Here is a 20007-nt window from a genome sequence, read left to right on the forward strand (position 1 = left end):
GAGATTAGTCAAGAGGGAGCCACCTAGAGAAAAAAGAAGACAGCCAAGAGAGAGTTGTGCATGGAGAAGAAAATAAAAAGGAGAGAGTAAATTGTTGCTGTCTTTGTGATAACTCCTTAAAATGTATACTTGTTATATATTTATGTGGGCATTATCTCCTTATTACTATACTTAATTTATATAATCAAGCCATGATTTGCATTAGTCCCTATTATTTATCTTTACATAATTTCTTGAATAAGATGTCATTCATTGCATATAATTTTCTACTTTCAAGAAATCATGTGAAAAAGATGAGTTTATAGGAATTTGTGAGAGAATAAAGGTCAAACTAGAATTAAAGTGGAGCTAAAGGACTATACTTAAATGTCTACGGAGGTGCAGTTGAAGTGCTTGGATCGTCTTCCATGTTTGGAAGTTTCAAATAAGGAAATGAATTAAAGAGGTAGAATCTGAAAAGGAAAAATCAGATTTGAGTACTGATTAGTATTTTGGGCATATCTCTCTTTTCAAAAATCCAATTAACACAAGGCTAGATGAGTTGGAACCATGACTTAAATATCTACAACTTTTCAGTTTTGAGTTTTTCGAAATTCAAAATTTTTTATGGCCGAAATTAACTAACAAGTTATTGCTGTAAATCTGGACGAAAATTAAAATTGTAAAAGTTTTATTTTTCTTTGGACACTTTGACGTTAGGGTTTTGAATGGAGGCTGTGAAGCACGAATTTTGGAGAGAAAAACCTTGTATTTTCCTTTCTCTAATGGCAGCCTAAACTCTTTGCTAGGGCTAGGGGTTATGTTTCTTCTATACAGTATGAATATTCAATGTGATTCTTTCTAAGATATTAGACAACATATTTGATTGTTCAATTAGATTTCTGTTGATGTATTAGTTCTTCCATGTTTTTATTATTGTTTAGATGAATTTCTAACAGTTTCAAATAGAAATCAAGTTTTAAAGTGAATGGGTTTTTCTGAAATCTATTCTAACCGCATTATTAATCCAGGTTATTATGCTTTCTTGAATTGTCTTAGTATAACTGAATCATAGATTTTTAATTGTTTAAGAACAATCAATTATGAAAAATATATTTTCTTAGATCACAAATAATTTGATATTGATAAAAGGAAACACCTCGAAACCCTGGTATTTACATTATTGATTTAAATCAGCTTTTATTATTATTCTTGTTAACAATCACGAAGAAAAAGTACTTTTCCTCTTAACCAAAATTGTTGTTTAATTATATTGTCTTTGAATTTACCGTACTCCTTATGGTTCAACCTTGGTACTCCGAGAATTATATTGCTACGATCTCTTGCACTTGAGAGTGAGCAAGCAATTTTGGCGTCATTGCTGGGGAGCTGCTGCGTGTTTAAGGGCAATTTTTGGGAGCAAAGCACAACTAGTGGAAATTCTTCTATTGATAACTTCGTTCCCTTTTTTTTCCTTATTTTGTTTTTATTATTTTTATTTTATTTTATTTTATTGTGCATTCATTGTTTCATGAGCATTTGGGTTAAAAACAAGAGAGGCAGATTAGAAAATTTTGAGACTTACTTTGGTAATCTTTTTGACACACCTTTGCCTTCTTCATTAATCATGTGTGACGAAACACATAATAATCTTGATGAGAATAGAAGAACTATGTATGAATTGTTGCATCCCACACAAAATTTTGTTCCTTCATGCATCATGTTTCCACCTAATGCAGCACATGTAGAATTGAAACAAGGTTTATTAGCAATACGTCCTGACTTTAAGGGACAAGAAAATGAAAATCCTTATGTCCATGTTAGAGCTTTTGAAGAGGTACTAAGTAATTTCTATGCACAAAATTTATACCTAACCTTATGGACTCCACTAATAGGACTAGAACTAACACTACCACTTCTAGTGGAAGTGTTTTCAAGTTGAGGGAAGATGATAACATGAGTGCAAAAATCAGCATGTTAACTAAAGAAATAGAGGCACTCAAAATGAAAGGAAGTAAGAGTGTTAGTGCTACCTTTAGAGAGGACCCAATGGAGGTATGTAAAATCTGTCATGAGGTAAACCATGCTAGAAATGAATGTGCATCACTTTCATTATTCTTAAATGTGCCAGAAGAACAAGTACATGCATTTAATTCATATTGGCCAAATAATTCTTCATATTCTAACAATTATAACCCAAATATGTGAAACCATCCGTATTTGGGGAATTCTAGCATTTTGCCCTAATTTTTTTTTTTTTAATTTAGCAATTTGCCCCTATTTCGAAACTAAATAGGGATATGCCCCTGTTTCAATACTCGATTACCTTAAAATCGAGTTTCAATGAAATAATCGATTCGTAGAAAATCAAGTTATGCCTGATCAAACTAAAAAAAAAAAGCGCCGCTATAAGGCATTAAAACGTCACTAGAGGGCTTAAAAACGCCACTATAGGGCTCCCTGAACCTAAAATTTGCAGAAAAACACCATTATAGGGCTTAAAAATGTCACTATCGAGCTTAAAACGTCACTATCGGGCTTAAAAACACCACTATAAGGTTCCCTGAACCTGGGTACTCAACACTTATAAAAAGTATTTGCAGAAAAACGCCACTATAGAGCTTAAAAACGTCACTATAAGGCTTAAAAAGCCACTATAGGGCTCCATAAATATGGAGCTATCACACTTATAAAAAAATTTTGCATGGAACTCGATTTCCTAAAACTCGAGTTCCATGCAATTTTTTTTTTTTTATAAGTTTGATCAGGCATAACTCGATTTTCTACGAATTGAGTATTTAATTGAAACTCGATTTTAAGGTAATCGAGTATCAAAACAAGGGCATGCCCCTATATAGTTTGCAAACAGGGGCCTATTGCCAATTTTTAAAAAAATTAAGGGTAAAAGGCTAGAATATCCTCCGTATTTGAGTTATAAGAGTGACAATGTGTTGAATCCTCCTACTCCAAGGAATTTTAATTCACCACATGCATCATCATCATCTAGACCTTCCTTGGAGGATGCACTTAGTACTTTCATTCAAAGGCAAAGTGAGCAAAATCAAAAGTTCTAATCCATGTTCACTAGGCTAGATGAAGAGGTGAGAGAGACCAAGAGTCATATAACTAGGCTTACAAATTCCTTGAGTGGAACAGAGAGAGGGAAGTTTCCTTCCTAAACTTAACCCAATTCCATCAATCAAAATCTAAAAATTGGCTTTAAGGATAAACATGATGAAGTAAAAGCTGTGACCACTTTGAGGAGTGGTAAAGAGATTGATAAAAGTTCTCCTTTAATAACTAAGAAATCTAAAGAGACCTTAGCTGAAGAAGAGAAGAATGAAACTAAGTCACTTGGGCTTGATGACATTGAACAATGCCCAATCCCTCCACCATTTCCACAAGCCATAAAATTATCTAGGAAATTAGACACCGCATCTGAGATATTAGAGCATTTGCATCAAGTCAAGATAAATTTGCCATTATTGCATGTTATCAAGCAAGTGTCTGCATATGCTAAGGTAATTAAGGACCTATGCACCATCAAGAGAAAAGCATCATGTGAAAAAGACCGCATTCCTAACAGAACAGGTAAGTGCAGTTATTCAACATAAGACCCCACCAAAGTATAAGGATCCAGGTTGTCCTACGATCTCTTGTACTATTGGAGATTTCATCATGGAGCATTCATTGCTAGATCTTGGGACAAGTGTTAATTTGATCCCTTTCAATGTATATCAAAAACTTGGATTTGGTGAGTTAAAACCTACTTCAGTAACTTTATAGCTAGCTGACTGCTCTGTAAGGAACCAAGGGGGATGGTTGAGGATGTGTTGGTCAAAATTCAACGCTTTTATTATCTAGTTGATTTTATTGTTATAGATAACCAACCTATTTTACATCCTAGTGCTCATACCCCTATTATTTTGGGTAGATCTTTCCTTGCCATAGCTAATGCCATAATTAATTGCATAAATGGAAGGATGCAACCCACTTTTGGTTCCATGACTTTGGAGCTAAACATATTTCATGTGGCTAAACTACCACATGAGGATGATGACTGTGCTTATGTGAACCTCATTGAGGCGGTGGTTCAAGAAAAGTTTAATAATAATTTTTTTTTTTTTTATCCACTTGAAGCTTTTCTTAATAATTTTGTTGATTCTCATTATTTAAAAAGTGATATTCATTTATCTTAAATTGTTCTTTGTTGGATTCCTCACAGGTTTTGGAAGAACAACAGGTGATGGCAATTAATGAAAGATGGAGACCTTGCTTTGAGGAGCTACCAAAGAGTGACAAAAAGCCTGTGCCTTTAAGTGAAGAGGCACCACAACTAGAATTTAAGACACTACCCAGTGGTCTTAAGTATGTGTTGAGGTCCAAAATTTCATAACAAAGCCCATTCCATAAAAAATAAAGAAGGCCCAATTTATGCAGCAAGAAGAATCGACATCAAGGCCCTATGTATGTTCAGATTTCCAGCAAAAAATGCCATTAAAAAGTCCAGCAAATTCCAATGAAAGAACTAGGCCGAGATCCCCAGAGGCTGCTAGAGGCTCAGGATCCTCGGGACGCACAACATGCTCTAAGTAAAATTGATAAGGCTCAAAGCATAAAGGATGAAGGACAAACAGGTCTCAAGCGCCCAGTCATGCGTCAGAAAGTGTAAAGCAAACATTCATGAACAAAAGAGCTGCACCTCAAGGAACCAAGAATGAGAAAACTATAAGTAGAAGTGGCTGGGGAGGAGCTTTCAACCCAGCAATAAAAGATTCCAATTATTTGGGAAAAATGACAATGATGGAAGGCAGCCAAAAGCTGAAAAAGTGAAGAGGGCCAAAATAGCTAGAATTAACGACCTAAAGGGACCTTGGAATAGAACGTTAACGAAGGGCTTTCAGCTTGGTCGGACCAAAAGGAAGAAATTATGAGAAAAAAGGAGAGGACCAGCCCCTACGTAACTGACACAGTATGAGCTCTGAGGGGCAAAAGAGAGAAATCACTAGTACCTTGGAGCCCTAGAGTCGCACTATAAAAGGAAGAGAAAACCCATGTTGAGGGACATTCATTCATCACCACTTTGATCTGAGAAAAGATATCACAACAGAGCCATAGAAAGAACTCTGTAAAACCCAAAGAAAAACAGAGGACTGTCTCTCGGTATCCTAGAAAATAGCCACTATAGCACATACTTGGATTCGAAAGGATTCAAATTTTGAAAGTCTTAGAGGTTTGAAGAGCCATCAAAGTCTGCAATTTTTAAGTTAATTTGTACCTTGTATCATGTCTTAGTGAGCACACTGTAATCCACAATCAAGAGAAATAATGAAATACCTCATATTGATTTGAGAATCTCTAACAATTATTTGGTGTATTTCTTTATTACGTTGTCTTCCTTTACTGTTTCTTGCTAAAATCCTTCTCACCTAACTATCGTGGAAGGCAAAGCCCAAGCAAATCCACTCGGACTTGAGTTCCAAATCCCATAAGTCTTGTGCAAAAGCACTAAACCTGTGAGAATTGGGGCCAAGATCCTCATGGCTAAATCATTCTCATGAAACTCATTTACATATATGTATATGTATTAAAATGTATATCCTAATCTAAGAAACTAACAATTATTTGAAAATATGTGTATTGTATAGTGTGTTTTTATGTAGCACCCATAGAGGTAAAGGGAAAGGACAAAGCTCTATTGCATAATAAATATGGGAAAAGATCATATAGTTTAGAGAACCAGTATTCTAGGTTCTTACAGGCCTAGTATATCATAATAAATATGGGAAAAGATCATATAGTTTAGAGAACCAGTATTCTAGGTTCTTACAGGCCTAGTATATCTCGGGATCCCAAGACAGTATGCCCGAGATCCCACGACAGTACGCCCCAGGGTACCAAGTGAAGGAACTCTTTTAAATGTTTATACAATAAAAGATAAGCCTTAAATACTCTATTTCAATCTCCTTCTCATTGTGAATATTATGAACACCTATTTTACTTATTTCGTAAGAGTAAATGGTCATTTTACGAGACTAAAACACTTATAATGGTATTTTATTGCTTAGGAGGAATTGCATTTTTCATCTTGAGGAGTTTTATGTGACTTGCGCACAACTTGATTCATAATCAGCCCCATTTAGCTGCGGTGAACCAAGCCCAGTCCACCAAAACAACAAGCATTTGGGCAAGAGATCCTTGTCTCTACTTGGGCTTGTGTGTTAAGAAAAAAAAGCACTCTCACAGTATGCATATTTGAGTCCAGGGGAAACTTTTCTTGTAGTTATTTCTTCTGTATTATATGAGGAACAGGAAGGTAAGTTGTTGAATGTTTTAAGAGAATACAAATTAGCCCTAGGATGGACATGGCTGATATCAAGGGCATTAGCCCATTGATTTACACACATAAAATTTAGGCAAAACTACAATATTGGTCCCTCAAGTTTACTCTGTGTGCGCAATTGGTCCCTTAAGTTTCAACTAAGCACAATTGGTCCCTTAAGTTTAAAAAATGAGTTGTATTAATCCTTTTACTAACTTCTGTTAATAATGTTATTTACGTGGCTAACAAAATAATGACTTGACATTTTTTTAAATGACATGACATTTTTAAATTAAAAAATTACAATATCTAATTTCCACGTAAGATTTTAGTGACCCGGTTGAAATCAAATTTTAAATTATAACCCGGTTACAAATTAAACCCATTCTAATTTTTGTTTCACCCAAACGCACGCCGGCGCCAGAGAGAGAAAGGGGACAAACCCTAGCCGCTGGTGGTGGAGACCCAAAGCCTTAGACTCACTCTGACCCGCCGTCAGTGGAGACCCAAGCCCTAGCCGCCGCCGGCGACAGCCACTGACCGGCGTCCCTGCTTCTCTCGCACAACCACTGACCTGCCTCCATCTTCCCCTCGCACAACCACTGACCCGCCTCCCTTCTCCCCTCTCAGGTATTGCACTTTTTCCTATGATATCTCACCTCAATTTAGGTCCATGTAAGATTTAGATCCAAAGTTTTTAGGATAATTTGTATCATAGTTTGGTGACCATAAGATTCGGACTTGGTGAATTTAACAACAACAACGTTGTTAGTGCTCCAATAGATTTAGATAGATTAAAGTCAAAACAAATGAAAGGACTGTTTTTTTTTTACTAGTTTTACTATTGGTTGTCATAGTCCTCTTATGTTTCTTTTCTTTTAGTAAGTGTTTATTTTATTTTTAAATTTTTTATGGAATTTTTTTTTTTTTTTTTTTATCTTGGTTTGGCTATGTGAGGCATGTTCCTTATGCTATCTCTGGCGCTGTTTCTTTGAGTCAAGAGTTGAATGAACCTGTGCTTTCATTCCATAAGTCTTCAGTTGAAAGTTGAATGAATGACTTAGCAAAATCAATGTCTTTATTTTCCACAAACCAGTTCAGGCTTCTTAGAGTACACCCTCACTGTCATATCCTGGTAAAATGCAGGCAGCAAGTGCATGATGCGATCATCTTGGATTGAGAATACCTCATCACTGTCATAATCCTGAAAAAGTCAAGCTGCTAATTCTCACAATGTGCAAGTAATATTATGTCCTCTAAAAAACTGTTCATGAATTATTAGTCAAACCAATTCAGCTTCAAGAAGGATTAATATTTAAAAGCAGTGCCTTTAAATTTGTTATTTGTGTTAAAAATTGTATATTTGTTATTTTTGTATGATTATCCAAATGTTACCAGTTGTGAATGTTAACACAGGTTTGGCATTGAATTCTGTACTTTTATTTAGATATTGCCAACTTGATCTAGATGTTCTAATATGATATATTACTTTGGATTATTGAAGATTTGTGATTTTCTACCATGAATATATTCCCTTATTGTTTTGTTAATTGTTGTCACAGAATGTTCACCGACTCTTGTAGGAGGCTAAGGATCATGAAGGGCTCAGAGGCAATTGGACTAGGTATGTGTTATCATAATATATTCAATGTGATAATTTGTCAGCTTAATATATAGTGTGATTGAACATCATGGACTTGTTGTCAGCGTAATCGTCAATTTTTGTCTCTATAGTGAAAATGTACATTCAAAATGATCTAAGAAATATGCTTTGATTGCAGCTCCAGGGGCCATGGAGAAGTGTAAGAACCGTAACTAAAGTGGAAGTATTAACAAAGACCAAAGGGAGGTGTTTCCTGGATATCAAAAGCTTTGAAAGAATTTGAAGTTTGGTATTCTATTTTAGAAATCTCTATTTGTCTTTGATATGTATTAGCTTTTGTGTAGTTAAGAGACTGGAAAATTTTCATGTAAGGTAGAAGATTTTAACTAGAGACATGGATTATTATATAATTTCTTTTGTTTTTATATATGTATCTCTGAACTCAAAAGTGATGTGTAAATGGATTGCTTGATATTTGTAATTTCACTGACTTTTTATGGAAAATTAGAGATACTAAAAATTTTAGTACCCTTATCACAACGAAAATTTCAGAAAATTATGCAAATTGAACTTACCAGTTTCAGCTCTCCTTGGTATTCAAGAATCCTTTCTTTGGTGACATTTTTCAGCATTGTAACTAAAAATCCCTGATTTACAGCAGAGGTGGAATCTAAGAGAATTGTGAAACTCTAAAATAGAGGTACAACGTGTAAAACCGCAAATTTGTTGATTAAAGCAAAGTTCAATAAAAACTCTGCCTTCTTTGAAATATGAGACCATCAAAGTATAAATCTCAGTCAAGACAATAATGATTTCACTGCAGTTTTGTACCAAATTGGATTCGGTATATTTGAAATCTGATTGCCACAGTTTTGTCCAATATGCTCTTCCATACAAGAGTCTTGCAAATTAAACCATTCCAAGGCATAACAATATATCTAAACAACTGATCAATTTTAAATGAAAGACTAGCCAACTGCATAATTTGACAAGGTTTCTAATAAAAATCATATTAAATTGCACCGATTAACATGTTCAAAATAGTAACATTAAATAACCTATTCATCAAATTGTTCCAAATAGTAGTAATCCATGAACTATTTCAAACGATAACAAAAAAAATATCTAAGTATTCCATCCACTTCAAAATACACATTTATCTCCAAAAGCACCTTCACTTTTGCACATTTAACCACAACAAATGTCGTTCACTTTTGCAGTTGTGCATTCTTATAAAATTCTATAATTCTTCTGGATGTCTCACTTGCAGCAGCCATTGTCTCTACTGATATTCCAAAACTGCACAAGCAAAGGAAAAAGTGTAATACCTGATGTACATTATTATAACTCATTTGCATTATACTGGTGTGCATAAGAAACATCTAAGAATATTCCATACTCATAAAAAAGTGAAGCTTGCATTCGTCAATCAGTTAGGAAAAAAAAGTGCAGACCAAATCACAAATATCAAAGAATATACTGCAATTTTATTCATGATCCAACCCCAAGTCACAACGGGCATTGACATCAACAGCAAAAATTTCAAACACACCTAAACTCCAAAAAAACAAAAACAAAAAATACCCACAAATCAAATCGACTTAGAAAACGAAATTAACAAGGGAAACGAGAAAAAGAATTAATCTTACCCATTTAACAAATAGAAATAATTGCCTCAGAGCCCTTCATGATCCTTAGCCTCCTACAAGAGTCGGTGAACATTATGTGACAACAATCAACAAAACAGTAAGGGAATATTTAGATATTGACAAATCTTCAATAATCCTAAGTAAGATATCATATCAGAACATCTTGATCAAGTTGGCAATATCTAAATAAAAGTAGAGAATTCAATGCCAAACCTGTGTTATCATTCACAACTGGTAACGTTTGGGCTGTCGCCGGTGGCGGCTAAGGCTTAGGTCTCCACCGGCGGCAGGTCAGAGGGAGGCGGCGTCGCGTCAGGCATCAATCTCTCTTTCCCCTTTCTCTCTCTGGCGCTGTCTTGCGTTTGTGTGAAACAAAAATTAGAATGTGTTTAATTTGTAACCGGGTTATAATTTAAAATTTGATTCCAACCGGGCCACTAAAATCTTACTTGGAAATTAAATATTGTAATTTTTTTTAATTTAAAAATGTCATGTCATTTAAAAAATGTTAAGTTATTATTCTGTTAGACACGTAAGTAACATTACTAACAGAAGTTAGTAAAAGGACTGATACAACTCATTTTTTAAACTTGAGGGACTAATTGTACTCAGTTGAAATTTGAGGGACCAATTACGCACACAAGGTAAACTTGAGGGACCAATATTGTAGTTTCGCCTAAAATTTACCTAGAGGATGATTGTAAGACTTCTAGAAAATCCCAACATCGACTTAACCCAACAATGAAAGATGTTGTTAAAAATGAGGTAATTAAATTGTTGGATGCAGGTATCATATACCTTATTTCTGATAGTAAGTGGGTAAGCCCGACACAGGTGGTTCCTAAGAAGTCTGGAATGAATGTGGTCAAGAATGAAAACAATGAATGATCCCAACCTGATTAGTTACAGGTTGGAGAATGTGTGTAGACTATAGGAAGCTTAACGCTTTAACTAGAAAAGACCACTTCCCTTTACCTTTCATTGACCAAATATTGGAAAGGGTAGCTGGCTATATGTTCTATTGCTTCCTAGATGGCTATTCAGGCTATTACTAGATAGAGATTGCCTTAAAAGATCAGGGAAAGACCACTTTCACTTGCCCTTTTGGTACCTTAACCTTTCAAAGAATGCCATTTGGGCTATGTAATGCACCAGCCACTTTTCAAAGATGCATGGTTGGTATTTTTAGTGATATGGTTGAGAAATTTTTGGAAGTGTTTATAGATGACATGTCTGTCTTTGGTGACTCTTTTGATGACTATCTTAATAACTTAAAATTGGTTTTAGCCCGTTGTGAAGAAAAAGGCTTAGTTCTTAATTGGGAAAAGTGTCATTTTTTGGTCACTTCAGGAATTGTTCTTGGACATGTAGTGTCTTCTAGAGGCATAGAGGTCGACAAAGCTAAAATAGACTTAATTCTTAATCTACCTACCCCTAAGACACTAAAAGATGTTGGATCCCTTTTAGGGCATGCTGGCTTCAATAGGAGATTTATAAAGAATTTTAGTTATATATCTAGACCTCTTTGTAATCTCCTACCTAAGGAGTCCAATTTTGAGTGGACAGAAGAGTGTGAAGCAGCCTTCAAAAAGCCAGTCCACATGCTTTCGCCTACCCCTATAATGCAAGCCCTAAATTGGTCTCTACCATTTGAAATCATGTGTGATGCTAGTGATTATGCAATGAGGGCAGTCCCTGGACAAAGGAAAGATAAAAAAAAAAAAAAAAAAAAAAAAAAAGCGCCGCTATAAGGCATTAAAACGCCACTATAGGGCTTAAAAACGCCACTATAGGGCTTAAAAACGCCACTATAGGGCTCCCTGAACCTAAAATTTGCATAAAAACACCATTATAGGGCTTAAAAATGTCATTATCGAGCTTAAAACGTCACTATCGGGCTTAAAAACGCCACTATAAGATTCCCTGAACCTGGGTACTCAACACTTATAAAAAAAATTTGCAGAAAAACGCCGCTTTAGAGCTTAAAAACGTCACTATAAGGCTTAAAAAGCCACTATAAGGCTCCCTAAATATGGAGCTATCACACTTATAAAAAATTTTTGCATGGAACTCGATTTCCTAAAACTCGAGTTCCATGCAATTTTTTTTTTTTTTTTTTATAAGTTTGATCAAGCATAACTCGATTTTCTACGAATTGAGTATTTAATTGAAACTCGATTTTAAGGTAATCGAGTATCGAAACAAGGGCATGCCCCTATATAGTTTGCAAACAGGGGCCTATTGCTAATTTTTAAAAAAATTAAGGGTAAAAGGCTAGAATATCCTCCGTATTTGAGTTATAAGAGTGACAATGTGTTGAATCCTCCTACTCCAAGGAATTTTAATTCACCACATGCATCATCATCTAGACCTTCCTTGGAGGATGCACTTAGTACTTTCATTCAAAGGCAAAGTGAGCAAAATCAAAAGTTCTAATCCATGTTCACTAGGCTAGATGAAGAGGTGAGAGAGACCAAGAGTCATATAACTAGGCTTAGAAATTCATTGAGTGGAATAGAGAGAGGGAAGTTTCCTTCCTAAACTTAACCCAATCCCATCAATCAAAATCTAAAAATTGGCTTTAAGGATAAACATGATGAAGTAAAAGCTGTGACCACTTTGAGGAGTGGTAAAGAGATTGATAAAAGTTCTCCTTTAATAACTAAGAAATCTAAAGAGACCTTAGCTGAAGAAGAGAAGAATGAAACTAAGTCACTTGGGCTTGATGACATTGAACAATGCCCAATCCCTCCACCATTTCCACAAGCCATAAAATTATCTAGGAAATTAGACACCGCATCTGAGATATTAGAGCATTTGCATCAAGTCAAGATAAATTTGTCATTATTGCATGTTATCAAGCAAGTGTCTGCATATGCTAAGGTAATTAAGGACCTATGCACCATCAAGAGAAAAGCATCATGTGAAAAAGACCGCATTCCTAACAGAACAGGTAAGTGCAGTTATTCAACATAAGACCCCACCAAAGTATAAGGATCCAGGTTGTCCTATGATCTCTTGTACTATTGGAGATTTCATCATGGAGCATTCATTGCTAGATCTTGGGACAAGTGTTAATTTGATCCCTTTCAATGTATATCAAAAACTTGGATTTGGTGAGTTAAAACCTACTTCAGTAACTTTATAGCTAGCTGACTGCTCTGTAAGGAACCAAGGGGGATGGTTGAGGATGTGTTGGTCAAAATTGAACGCTTTTATTATCTAGTTGATTTTATTGTTATAGATTACCAACCTATTTTACATCCTAGTGCTCATACCCCTATTATTTTGGGTAGATCTTTCATTGCCATAGCTAATGCCTTAATTAATTGCATAAATGGAAGGATGCAACTCACTTTTGGTTCCATGACTTTGGAGCTAAACATATTTCATGTGGCTAAACTACCACATGAGGATGATGACTGTGCTTATGTGAACCTCATTGAGGCGGTGGTTCAAGAAAAGTTTAATAAGAATTGTTTTTTTTTTTTTATCCACTTGAAGCTTTTCTTAATAATTTTGTTAATTCTCATTATTTAAAAAGTGATATTCATTTATCTTAAATTGTTCTTTGTTGGATTCCTCACAGGTTTTGGAAGAACAACAGGTGATGGCAATTAATGAAAGATGGAGACCTTGCTTTGAGGAGCTACCAAAGAGTGACAAAAAGCCTGTGCCTTTAAGTGAAGAGGCACCACAGCTAGAATTTAAGACACTACCCAGTGGTCTTAAGTATGTGTTGAGGTCCAAAATTTCACAACAAAGCCCATTCCATAAAAAATAAAGAAGGCCCAATTTATGCAGCAAGAAGAATCGACATCAAGGCCCTATGTATGTTCAGATTTCCAGCAAAAAAGGCCATTAAAAAGTCCAGCAAATTCCAGTGAAAGAACTGGGCCGGGATCCCCAGAGGCTGCTAGAGGCTCAGGATCCTCGGGACGCACAACATGCTCTAAGTAAGATTGATAAGGCTCAAAGCATAAAGGATGAAGGACAAACAGGTCTCAAGCGCCCAGTCATGCGTCAGAAAGTGTAAAGCAAACATTCATGAACAAAAGAGCTGCACCTCAAGGAACCAAGAATGAGAAAACCATAAGTAGAAGTGGCTGGGGAGGAGCTTTCAACCCAGCAATAAAAGATTCCAATTATTTGGGAAAAATGACAAGGATGGAAGGCAGCCAAAAGCTGAAAAAGTGAAGAGGGCCAAAATAGCTAGAATCAACGACCTGAAGGGACCTTGGAATAGAACGTTAACTAAGAGCTTTCAGCTTGGTCGGACCAAAAGGAAGAAATTATGAGAAAAAAGGAGAGGACCAACCCCTGCGTAACTGACACAGTACGAGCTATGAGGGGCAAAAGAGAGAAATCACTAGTACCTTGGAGCCCTAGAGTCGCACTATAAAAAGAAGAGAAAACCCATGTTGAGGGACATTCATTCATCACCACTTTGATCTGAGAAAAGATATCACAACAGAGCCATAGAAAGAACTCTGTAAAACCCAAAGAAAAACAGAGGATTGTCTCTCGGTATCCTAGAAAATAGCCACTATAGCACATACTTGGATTCGAAAGAATTCAAATTTTGAAAGTCTTAGAGGTTTGAAGAGCCATCAAAGTCTGCAATTTTTAAGTTAATTTGTACCTTGTATCATGTCTTAGTGAGCACACTGTAATCCACAATCAAGAAAAATAATGAAATACCTCATATTGATTTGAGAATCTCTAACAATTATTTGGTGTATTTCTTTATTACGTTGTCTTCCTTTATTGTTTCTTGCTAAAATCCTTCTCACCTAACTATCGTGGAAGGCAAAGCCCAAGCAAATCCACTCGGACTTGAGTTCCAAATCCCACAAGTCTTGTGCAAAAGCACTAAACCTGTGAGAATTGGGGCCAAGATCCTCATGGCTGAATCATTCTCATGAAACTCATTTACATATATGTATATGTATTAAAATGTATATCCTAATCTAAGAAACTAACAATTATTTGAAAATATGTGTATTGTATAGTGTGTTTTTATGTAGCACCCATAGAGGTAAAGGGAAAGGACAAAACTCTATTGCATAATAAATATGGGAAAAGATCATATAGTTTAGAGAACTAGTATTCTGGGTTCTTACAGGCCTAGTACATCTCGGGATCCCACGACAGTATGCCCGAGATCCCACGACAGTACGCCCCAGGGTACCAAGTGAAGGAACTCTTTTAAATGTTTATACAATAAAAGATAAGCCTTAAATACTCTATTTCAATCTCCTTCTCATTGTGAATATTATGAACACTTATTTTACTTATTTCGTAAGAGTAAATGGTCATTTTACGAGACTAAAACACTTATAATGGTGTTTTATTGCTTAGGAGGAATTGCATTTTTCATCTTGAGGAGCTTTATGTGACTTGCGCACAACTTGGTTCGTAATCAGCCCCATTTAGCTGCGGTGAACCAAGCCCAGTCCACCAAAACAACAAGCATTTGGGCAAGAGATCCTTGTCTCTACTTGGGCTTGTGTGTTAAGAAAAAAAAGCATTCTCACAGTATGCATATTTGAGTCCAGGGGAAACTTTTCCTGTAGTTATTTCTTCTGCATTATATGAGGAACAGGAAGGTAAGTTGTTGAATGTTTTAAGAGAATACAAATTAGCCCTAGGATGGACATAGCTGATATCAAGGGCATTAGCCCATTGATTTACACACATAAAATTTACCTAGAGGATGATTGTAAGACTTCTAGAGAATCCCAACATCGACTTAACCCAACAATGAAAGATGTTGTTAAAAATGAGGTAATTAAATTGTTGGATGCAGGTATCATATACCTTATTTCTGATAGTAAGTGGGTAAGCCCGACACAGGTGGTTCCTAAGAAGTCTGGAATGAATGTGGTCAAGAATGAAAACAATGAATGATCCCAACCTGATTAGTTACAGGTTGGAGAATGTGTGTACACTATAGGAAGCTTAATGCTGTAACTAGAAAAGACCACTTCCCTTTACCTTTCATTGACCAAATATGGAAAGGGTAGCTGGCTATATGTTCTATTGCTTCCTAGATGGCTATTCAGGCTATTACTAGATAGAGATTGCCTTAAAAGATCAGGGAAAGACCACTTTCACTTGCCCTTTTGGTACCTTAACCTTTCAAAGAATGCCATTTGGGCTATGTAATGCACCAGCCACTTTTCAAAGATGCATGGTTGGTATTTTTAGTGATATGGTTGAGAAATTTTTGGAAGTGTTTATAGATGACATGTCTGTCTTTGGTGACTCTTTTGATGACTATCTTAATAACTTAAAATTGGTTTTAGCCCGTTGTGAAGAAAAAGGCTTAGTTCTTAATTGGGAAAAGTGTCATTTTTTGGTCACTTCAGGAATTGTTCTTGGACATGTAGTGTCTTCTAGAGGCATAGAGGTCGACAAAGCTAAAATAGACTTAATTCTTAATCTACCTACCTCTAAGACACTAAAAGATGTTGGATCCCTTTTAGGGCATGCTGGCTTCAATAGGAGATTTATAAAGAATTTTAGTTATATATCTAGACCTCTTTGTAATCTCCTACCTAAGGAGTCCAATTTTGAGTGGACAGAAGAGTGTGAAGCAGCCTTCAAAAAGCCAGTCCACATGCTTTCGCCTACCCCTATAATGCAAGCCCTAAATTGGTCTCTACCATTTGAAATCATGTGTGATGCTAGTGATTATGCAATGAGGGCAGTCCCTGGACAAAGGAAAGATAAAAAGCCTTATGTGATATACTATGCTAGTCGAACTCTAAATAGTGCACAAATGAACTACACCATCACAGAAAAAGAGTTACTAGCTATAGTATTTGCACTAGATAAATTTCGCTCATATTTGATTGGTGCTTCCATTGTTGTTTTTACAGATCATGCCACCCTTAAATACCTTCTTTCTAAGAAGGATGCTAAGTTGCGATTAATACGTTGGATTTACTCTTGCAGGAATTCAACATTGAGATTAAAGATAAGAAAGGAGTAGAGAATGTAGAGGCAGATCATTTATCCCAACTTACTTTTGATGAGGGACTAAAAGAAATGCCTATTTGGGACTCATTCCCAGGTGAGCAACTCTATGCTATTACTAAGCTGCCATGGTATGCACATATAGTGAATTACCTAGTCATGAGTGCCATTCTTGAGTACTAGACCGCGCAAGATAGGTGAAAATTCTTTGTTGAGGTAAGAAACTTTTATTGGGATGATCCTTATTTGTTTAAATATTTCCCTGATCAAATCTTGAGAAGATGCATTCCTAATAGTGAGACCCATAATGTTATAAAATTTTTCCATTCAGAAGCTTGTGGTGGCCACTTTTCTATGAGAAAAACCGCTGCAAAAGTCTTGCAATGTGGATTTTATTGGCCTACTATGTTTAAGCACACTTACAACTTCTGTAAGAGGTGTATAGAGTGCCAAAAGTTAGGGCGTATCACATGTAGGAACATGATGCCAATGTCCCCTACCCTTAAGATGGAAGCTTTTGATTGTTGGGGAATTGACTTCATGGGACCTTTTCCCCAATCTTTTGGTAATATATATATTCTCTTGGCAGTAGATTATGTATCTAGATGGGTTGAGGCCNTTGTGATTAGCCTTTAACTTTGATCTACAAGGTGCTGAAATTTTGAGGAAATTCCAATTGAATGAGCTAGAAGAGCTTAGGAATGAGGCTTATGTGAGCACTCGCAATTATAAGAAGGATGAAATTATTTCATGATAAAAGTATTGTGAGGAAAAATTTTGAGAAAAATCAGCAAGTCCTTCTCTATGATTAGAGTCTTCATAAATTTCCAGGTAAACTAAAAACTAGGTGGGATGGCCCTTTCATTGTAAGGGAAGTGTTTAACCACGGAGTTGTAGTAGTTAAGGACCTTAGAGATGGTAGGATTTTGAGAGTAAATGGATAAAGGTTAAAACCATACTTAGGAGAAGTTATACCAGAGGATGAGACTTTGTCACTGGAAATCCCTGCCTATTGGGATGCTAAGTGAACTTTGAAAGAACCTTATGAAATTGTACAATATTTGTTTCAATTTTTTTTTCTTTGTTTCCTTTTTTTTTTTTTTTTAATTTGGTGAGCTAACATTTGCAGGTGTGAAAGAAATTTCAAAAAAACAATTTAAATGCTTAAGGTAACTTCTTCCCTTTATACTTGAATTTATTTTGGCTTTGATATATTGAGGACAATGCAATATTTTAGTTGGCGGGAGAGGTTTAACCTCTTTGCTGCACCTTGCATGATTTTGTTTTTTTTTTTTCTTTCTTTTTTGGTTGCAACTTTTCAATTCTTAAAAAAAAAAAAAAAAAATCCTTGAATTTGAATGCAGAAGAGTTATAAGCTTTATTTTTATATCATGTGATGGAATGAATAATGTTAAGTTGGTTATGCTATTTGCTATATTAAGACTCTTTCATGAAGAGCACAATTGGAAACATTTGAGCACAATAGCTGGGTTAGTGGACGGTAGGATGTTGGATATGCATGGATCATAAACAAACTAGATATAAGCTGAAACTCAACTCATATAGAGAGTTTTTAAGCCTTACTTTTCTTTGTGAGAGTATATCTTTATTTAAACTCTTAAAATGTATACTTGTTATATATTTTGTGGGCGTTATCTCCTTATTACTATACTTAATTTGTATAATTAAGCCATGATTTGCATTAGTCCCTACTATTTATCTTTACATAATTTCTTAAAGAAGATGTCATTCATTGCGTGTAATTTTCTACTTTCAGGAAATCATGTGAAAAAGATGAGTTTACAAGAGTTTGTGAGAGAATGAAGGCCAAACTAGAATTAAAGTGGAGCAAAAGGACCATACTTAAATGTCTAAGGAGGTGCAGCTGAAGTGCTTGGGTCATCTACCATGTTTAAAAGCCTCAAATAAGGAAAAAAATCAAAGAGATAGAATCTGAAAAGGAAAAATCAGATTTGAGCATGGATCAGTATTTTGGGTGTATCTCTCTTCTTAAAAATCCAACTGACACAAGGTTAGATGTGTTGGAACCATAACTGAAATATCTACAACTTTCCAGTTTTGAGTTTTTCAAAATTCATAGTTTTTGAAGGCTGAAATTAACTCACAAATTACTGCTGTAAATTTGGATGAAAATTAAAATTGTAAAAGTTTTATTTTTCTTTGGACACTTTGACATTAGGGTTTTGAACCGAGGCTATGGAGAACAAATTTTGGGGAGAAAAACCTTGTATTTTCGTTTCTCTAATGGCAGCCTAAACTCTTTGCTAGGGATAGGGGTTATGTTTCTTCTATACGGTATGAATATTCAATGTGATTCTTTCTAAGATTGTAGACAACAACATATTTGATTATTCAATTAGATTTCTTTTGATGTATTAGTTCTTCCATGCTTTCAATAAGTCCAATCATGTTTTTCTTATTGTTTAGATGAATTTCTAATAGTTTCAAATAGAAATCAGGTTTTAAAGTGAATGGGTTTTTTCTGAAAACTATTCTAACCGCATTATTAATCCAGGTTATTATGCGTTCTTGAATCGTCTCAGTTCAACCGAATCATAAGTTTTTAATTGTTTAAGAACAATCAATTATGAAATATATATTTTCTTAGATCACAAAGAATTTCATATCAATATAGGGAAATACCCCGAAGCCCTAGTACTTACATTATTGATTTAAATAAGCTTTTATTATTATTCTTGTTAACAATCACCAAGAAAAAGTATTTTTCTTCTTCACCAAAATTGTTGTTTAATTATATTGTCTTTGAATTTACCCTGCTCTGTGGTTCAACCTCGGTACTCCAAGAATCATATAACTACGATCTTCTGCACTTGGGAGTGAGCAAGCACTTTGAAAGAGATAATTAGTGTGTGTGTGTGTAAGTGATGTTTAGTGTGTGTGTGTGTGTGTGTGTGTGTGTGTGTGTGTGTGTGTGTGAGCAAAGAAAAACAAGAGAGATTTTTCTTTAGCCATGAAACATACATATGAATTATTGTATTTGATTTTATAATAGTGAAATTATTCGGAATTTTTCTTATGGTTTTTCCCTTCAAGGACAAAGGGTTTTCCATGTAAATATTTGTATTTTTGTGCGTGTTGTTATTTTGGATTGTTAATATTGTTAATAACATTATTTGGGACCCAACAAGTGGTATCATTGCTAAGGTTAGAGTGGAAGCGATGGCCGGAGAAGAAGGTAAGGCTTCAAGAAATAAGAAGTTTGATGGAACAGACTTTGGATATTGGAGGATGCAGATTGAGGATTATTTATATGGGAAGAAGTTGCATCTGTCTCTTTTGAGGAAGAAACCTGATACTATGAAGGATGAAGAATGGAACCTTCTTGATAGACACGTATTGAGAGTTAATCGATTAACTCTATTAAGATCAATTGCGTACAATGCTGTGAAAGAAAAGACCAACAGTAGTATTAGAGCTTGGTTGATTTAGTG

The 20007-nt window shown here is 35.3% G+C and overlaps 2 long non-coding RNA genes and 2 pseudogenes across 3 annotated transcripts; 3 read left to right on the forward strand and 1 right to left on the reverse strand.

The window, feature by feature from the left end:
• The first annotated feature begins 1857 nt into the window (after positions 1–1857).
• LOC136070585 (uncharacterized) lies at positions 1858–16550 on the forward strand (annotated as a pseudogene).
• Positions 6692–8364, forward strand: LOC136070571 (uncharacterized). 2 transcript variants are annotated; one of them, XR_010631802.1, is made up of 4 exons: positions 6692–6931; positions 7448–7542; positions 7864–7925; positions 8083–8364. It is a non-coding gene; the product is annotated as an uncharacterized LOC136070571 (long non-coding RNA). The 2 variants fall into 2 exon arrangements; XR_010631801.1 differs by lacking the exon at positions 7448–7542.
• Positions 8881–9946, reverse strand: LOC112032766 (uncharacterized). The gene is made up of 3 exons (XR_002885128.2): positions 9767–9946; positions 9554–9606; positions 8881–9203 (listed from the first exon to the last, which is right to left on the reverse strand). It is a non-coding gene; the product is annotated as an uncharacterized LOC112032766 (long non-coding RNA).
• Positions 11993–15463, forward strand: LOC136070574 (uncharacterized; annotated as a pseudogene).
• Positions 16551–20007: the final 3457 nt, after the last annotated feature.

The sequence above is a fragment of the Quercus suber genome, unplaced genomic scaffold, assembly GCF_002906115.3.
Source record: "Quercus suber isolate HL8 unplaced genomic scaffold, Cork oak 2.0 scaffold_243, whole genome shotgun sequence".
Classification (NCBI taxonomy): domain Eukaryota; kingdom Viridiplantae; phylum Streptophyta; class Magnoliopsida; order Fagales; family Fagaceae; genus Quercus; species Quercus suber.